The sequence below is a fragment of the Nematolebias whitei genome, chromosome 10 (genome assembly GCF_014905685.2).
Source record: "Nematolebias whitei isolate Nwh7 chromosome 10, NemWhi1, whole genome shotgun sequence".
Lineage (NCBI taxonomy): Eukaryota > Metazoa > Chordata > Actinopteri > Cyprinodontiformes > Rivulidae > Nematolebias > Nematolebias whitei.
In genome coordinates this window covers 47,941,564-47,948,292 of record NC_056507.1, presented here as the reverse complement: position 1 = coordinate 47,948,292, position 6,729 = coordinate 47,941,564, and positions in this window count along the sequence as shown.

Below are 6,729 nucleotides of genomic sequence, written 5' to 3'. Positions count from 1 at the left end.
GGGGGGGGGGGGGGGGGGAATGTAATGGTCACTGACCGTTTAATACAGCGTTAGATGTATTTCCATTTTTTTTTCCTTATTTTATGATATTGTCTACGCTGCAACTATGACCATTTATTATTAATTATTGTCCCCTGTAAGGTAATGTTTGTGTTCTGAATGAACGTTTGAACTTGTTTATTTGTTTGTGTAAATTTGTCTGTGTAAAAAATACGATTTTGGGTGACAGTGGGGAAGAGAGCTTAAAAGGAGGAGGAAGTGACGGCGTTGGACCCCTCTTGCCTTGGAGTGCGCACCTGCCGAGGAGGATTTGGCGTGAGGCCGTTGCCCTGGACTGCCTGTGGACCGTTTATCACCCCAAGTCGGGATTGCGGGGGATCAGTAACTTTTTCTTACCCAGGACTGCAGGGGAGGCATGCTAAATGGACCTTGAGATTCTGGTGAGATCGCTTCTTTTTATTTTCGCGCTGACGCCTGGATGGATTGAGTGGGCGTTTCCCTCATCCCACTTGAAACAAACTTTCCTTCTAAGAGAACATTCGGACTGAAAGTTGGTGCAGCTTGGTTTTTGATTTATGGGGTTTTGTCTGCAGATATGTAAATGTTGGGGGGAATGAAGCGTTCGGGTTGTTTATGTGCACAACTGATGTGTTTGTTTAAATTGTGTAAAGGGCATTAAATGTTAGCCTGCGTGGCCAATATCATTAGTTGTTTATGAGAGCTTTTTTTTATGTGGGGTGAATTATTTTCTGTTTACTAGGTTATGCTTTCTGATCAACCAATATAAGTTTTAAGCACCGTCAGCTTCAGACACTGCCCGTGACGTATTTAGCGTTATGTAATTAATCCCCCTATCATCACAACGGTGGGGGCAGGTTGTTACATCTGGTGGCCAGTATGGGGAGCTAGTGTTCTTGTGGAGTTTGGCTGCTATATGTATAATTAGGCCCGAGCAGCTAAGCGCTGCGAAGGCCTATTGTAATTGTGTTGTTTATTATTATTATTATTATTATTATTATTATTATTTTTCTCTTCCGCTTTGAAGCGCTTATTTGGAGGGGTTAGCATATTGGAAACCTAGCCAAACTTTACCCAAAATTGTCCCCCGCGAGAAATAGTAGTATTATAATGGAACCAAAAGTTGGCGTGGCCAAACTGCTCTACAGCGCCCCCTAACGTGAGATATGAAAACTGGTAAGTCCTAGAGAGCTGAAATTTGGTACATATGTAGAACCCACCGAATCAAGAAAAAAAGTCTCTTGGAGGTATGCTTTAAACCCAACAGGAAGTCGGCCATTTTGGGTCAAAGTGTCAATTTTGGCCGTTTTTCACTTTTCGTACACGGCGAATTTCACGGCCCGAGCAGCGAAGCGCTGCGAAGGCCTATTTTAATTGTTCCGTTTATGCCCCAAGACATTTTTGGACCGATAATTCTGAAACTCAGTGAACATCTGTATCTTCTCAAGACCTATGAAAAAGTCTCTTAGAGCCCTGGTCAAAAATCAACAGGAAGTCAGCCATTTTTGGTCAAAGGGTATTTTAGGGTATTTCTAATGGCAAATTTTAACAAACTCCTCCTAGGGATTTTGAGTGATTGCCTTCAAACTTGGTTAATATGCCCCTAAGACAGTGGAGAGTAAAAGTTATCAAAAGCTTTCAGTTTTGTTTTGGTAAAGGGGCGTGGCCAGGCCTCAAAGTTGCGCTTCACGCCATAAATTTATAAACGATAAAACTTGCACATTGAAAGAACAAAGTGCAACAAACTTGGCATGACTTATCCCTGGTGAATACACAACGATCCACTGTTGTCATATTTTGACATCATGAAAGCCCCGCCCCCTCAGACCAGGAAGTCTGTTTTTTTACTTGGAATGCTCTCTCTTTGACACCATTGACCTAATCAGGATGATCCTGTCTCAGAATACAGATAAGATAGTCTGACTTGATTTAAAGTGCAAACCGTTGTTGCTGGAGGATGTGGGCATGGCACCATGGCGAATTAAGAAGTGACGTCGTTGCAATACATTTGGCTCCAAATTGCACATATTTCAACCGAGGTGCACCAAAATCACTATGATCGATCATTATCCACCCCTTGAACAGGAAGCCATGATAATTGCCCAATAGCCTCCACAGTGCCCCCTAGAATATTTAAAAACCTGAGCCCCAAGCCATTTTTGGACCCATTATTCTGAAACTCGGCGAACATCTGTATCTTCTCAGGATCTATGAAGAAGTCTCTTGGAGCACTGGTCCAAAATCAACAGGAAGTCAGCCATTTTGGGTCAAAGGGTCATTTTTGGGCGTTTCTAATGGCAAATTTTAACGAACTCCTCCTAGGGATTTTGAAGGATTGCCTTCAAACTTGGTTAATATGCTCTTAAGACACTGGAGAGTAAAAGTTATCAAAAGCTTTTGGTTTGGCTTTGTTAAAGGGGCCTGGCCAGGCCTCAAAGTTGTGCTTCACGCCATAAATTTAAAAACGCTATAACTTTCACAATGCAAGACCAAAAAGTACCAAACTTGGCATGACTCATCCCTTTTGGATGCCTGACAATCCACTGTGGTCATATTTTGATGTCATCAAAGCCCCGCCCCCTCAGAACAGGAAGTCTCGTTTTTTACTTGGAATGTTCTCTATTTGACACCCTTGACCTAATCAGGATGATCCTGTCTTAGAATACAGATAAGATTGTCTGACTTGATTTAAATTACAAACAGTTATAGCTGGAGGATGTGGACATGGCGGCGTGGCGAACTAAGAAGTGAAGCTGTTGCAATACGTTTGGCTCTAAGTTGCACAGATTTGAGCCGAGATGTACCAAAATCACTATGATTGATCATTATCCACCCCTTGAACAGGTATCCATGATAAGTGGCCAATATCCTCCACAGCGCCACCTACATTCTTCCTACAGTTATAGCTCAGTGTTACAACATCCGATCTGAACCAGATTTTTGGTGGGTCATTAGTGAGCACTTATGGACACATTGGTATTGTTTTTTAACTTTTGACTCCAGTGCGCCCCCTACATTATTCTTATAGTTATAGCTCAGTGAAACATCATCCTATCGTAACCAGATTTTTTGTGCATAATCGGTGAGCACGTCTAAACACATTGATGTTGTGGTTTAACATATGACTCAAGTGCGCCCCCTAGAATATTTAATCAGTTTTATCTCAGTGATATATCATCCAATCTGCAACAGATTTTTAGTGCATCATTAGTGAGCACTTCTAAACACACTGGTATTGTTTTTTAAATTTTGACTCAAGTGCGCCCCTTACATTATTCTTACAGTAATATCTCAGTGAAATATCATCCAATATGTACCAGATTTATTGTGGATGATCAATTAGCACTTCTAGACACATTGGTATTGTTCTTTAACATTTGACTCCATTGCGCCCCCTACATTATTCAAACAGTAATATCTCATTATATATTGCCCAATCTGTACCAGATTTATTGTGCATTATCAGTGAACCATTCTGCACACATTGGGATTGTTGTTTAACATTTGATTCATGAGCACCCCGTAGATTATTCTACAAGTTATATCTTAGTGATATATCATCCAATCTGTACCAAATTTATTGTGCATGATTAGTGAGCACTTCTAGATACATAGGTATGGTTGTTTAACGTTTGACTCTAGTGCGCCCCTTAGATTATTCCAACAGTTATATCTCAGTGAAATATCATCCAATATGTTCCAGATTTATTGTGCGTGATCATTGAGCACTTACAGACACATTGGTATTGTTCTTTAACATTTGACTCAAGTGCGCCCCCTACAGTATTCCAACAGTTATATTTCAGTGAATTATCATCCGATCGGAACCAGATTTTTGATGCATAATCGGTGAGCATGTCTAAACACATTGATATTGTGGTTTAACATATGATTCAAGTGCACAACCTCTCATACTGATATGGGCGAAAGGCAATTGCAAAGTTTAGGCATATGCACACCCTGGTGGGCACGTGCGGGAATGGCATGAGAGCGTTCGTGACAGCAACTGAGAGGTGTTGCTGAAGCACTCGTGGTCGTGGCTGATGTCGAAGGTTCGGCAAATGCGCACTCCGGTGAACGGGCACGGGATGGGACGGGAGCGTGAGCGATGCCAACTGGGCAGAATCGCTGGAGCTCATGCGGTTGCCGTAAAGCCGGAGCGGTGCTTTGCTGCGAGGGCCTTCAATGCTGCTTACAGCTTTAATTGTACTTAGGTCTGGTTGACACTTGTGACATTTGTGCATCTTCCTCTCTAACAGTTCACATCTGAATTTGAGACATTTCGAACTGCTGGGGAATTTCAACTGCTTGTTCAGTGTCAAGTCTTCACCTTTATCCAACAGTCTTTCCTGGACACGTTTCTCTCTGACTCCATCTATTATTTGTAATGAACTTAATCTGGTGTCACGACTAAGCCTAAGGTCAAAACCCTTGACCTTAAGAACCTTGTGGGACAGAAACTGTCATTTCATTGATTTGAATCCAGAGATACAGGTTCACCCATCCTGAGACTCTCTTTCTTGATAATCAAGTGAAAGAACACTCTCTTTTTATTATCATTACTATTTTACAAATGTTGATAATCAAAGTGTCTTAGTTCAAACCATTTTAGATGTTGCAGTGAACTAATCAATTTTATTAACTGTGTAATGATTTTTAATTCTCATGCAAAAGTTAGAATTCATGTTGAGGTCTGTTACAGATTTTTATGCATTTTCTGACTTCTGCCTTTGAATGAGCAAGTGTACGTTTCCAGGGTCAGGAGTGAAGCAGACATGCGTTGGAACAACTGTCCTGTTTATATCCTCTCAGACGTCAACAGGGGGTTTTGGCACCTGTTTCTTAAACTCGCCAAAACAAAACTCTCTCTGTCTGTGAGAACTTTTCTGATCTTTCCATAACAATTCTTGCTGCATTCTAACCTTTTACGTCACAAAACACACCCCGTCTGGTCGGTTCTGGCCAATGGGAATACTCCCAGATGAACCGGAAAAACAGCTCTTTAAAATGTCGGTACTTCCTGGTCTAATCAGTTCTGTTGGATACACAGTTCTGTGAGAGTTCTGTGGGGGTTCTACTCGGTTCGGTTGAGTTCAGTTCTGTTCAGTTCTGTGCGGAGAACCCCAGTTCTGGGAGCCGGGAAGATCCTGACATGACAACAGAGCTCTTCCGAGTTTCATGGGATTATAACATTTTCCACTGAGGTGAGCTGATGAGGGACAGAATCTAGCCGCTACTCCGGATGAGTAACAGCATCCTACGGAGACGCTGAAGGGTGCGTTAAACGGAATCTCGCCTGAGACATCTCCAGGTAAAAGAGTCGATTTCACCACCTAAGTGTACTGTAAGGAGAAGCTGAAGAAAGCCCGGAGAGTGCCGTTCTGTTAACACTCTCCCTCAAACCCCATCTTTTACTCTTCTTTAAACTTCTTTCCCATCTTTAAACTCTTCTATCAAGTAGATATTCTTCCAGATATTTTAGAAACGTCTGTGTAAAGTGCTCATCCACATCCGTGTGGGTAAAAGATCATAATTGTACAGTTTTCATAAATGTCTGTGGTGACGCAACGGAAAAATCATGGCCGTATGATTTTTCCTGATTGATCGCTTATGTTGTTATTTTCATAATTTGCCAAATTAATGTAAATGTTTGATGTTAAACTTTGATTCTGTAAATAAATGACCGCATTCATTTTGATGGGTCAAAGATAAATGACGTCTCACGTTTGCATTTCATTAAATTCAATGCACGTTTTATTCAGTTCAGAAAAATGAGGAATCCGTGTTAATTGATGAATATATCTGAGCATCTGTTCATCTACATATTGCATTAATTAGAATATCATCTGCGTCTGCAGACTCACAGTCCATTAAAAGCAGCCTGAGGTCCTTCACAAAGTGGTCAAAACTTTCTGTTGTGCCTTGCTTTCTCTGCTTGAATCAGTGTCTAGCGATCCGTTTATTTTTTCTCAGTTTAATACATCCAGCAAACTTTTCCAGCACTTTTGCATGGTCATCTTTTTCACCATCTGCCGACTCAAGCGTCTTGGAAATCTCTCTCCCTTGCTCACCTATCCACCTACCAAGCCAACCCGCCTTCTGTTTCGATGCCAGCGCAGCGAGGGTTCCCGCGAACACGAAGCTCATGTGGCAGTTGAATTGCTGAAATTCTTTATATAAATCCATGGCATCCCAGTCTATCCTCGGATGCTCAAACCTTGTGGTCATGGCTGCGTGGTCACTGTTCCTAACAGCTTTCTGACACCATGTAATGTACTTATATCTTGTATAAGTTGAGTTTGGATAGAAAGTTAGGTGAGAGTCCACTCAAGACTTGTACTCTTTTTATTAGCATCGCATAAACTGTACACCTGCTGATACACTTGCTGCTGTGACGTCAAGTAGGTACGGATGCTGATTATGGACATAAAGACAGCGTACCGTGTACGCACATCAGCAATACATTACACTAGTGACTATTTTAAAGTTGTCCCATCTGACACGGAACCAGAGGTGATGCTAGGAATTTTGGTTTGAATTTTTTCCCTAATTGAAACAATTTTGTTTATAAAAAATCTCATGAATTCATCACTACTTATACAAACCGGATTCCAAAAAAGTTGGGACACTAAACAAATTGTGAATAAAAACTGAATGCAATGATGTGGAGGTGCCAACATCTAATATTTTATTCAGAATAGAACACAAATC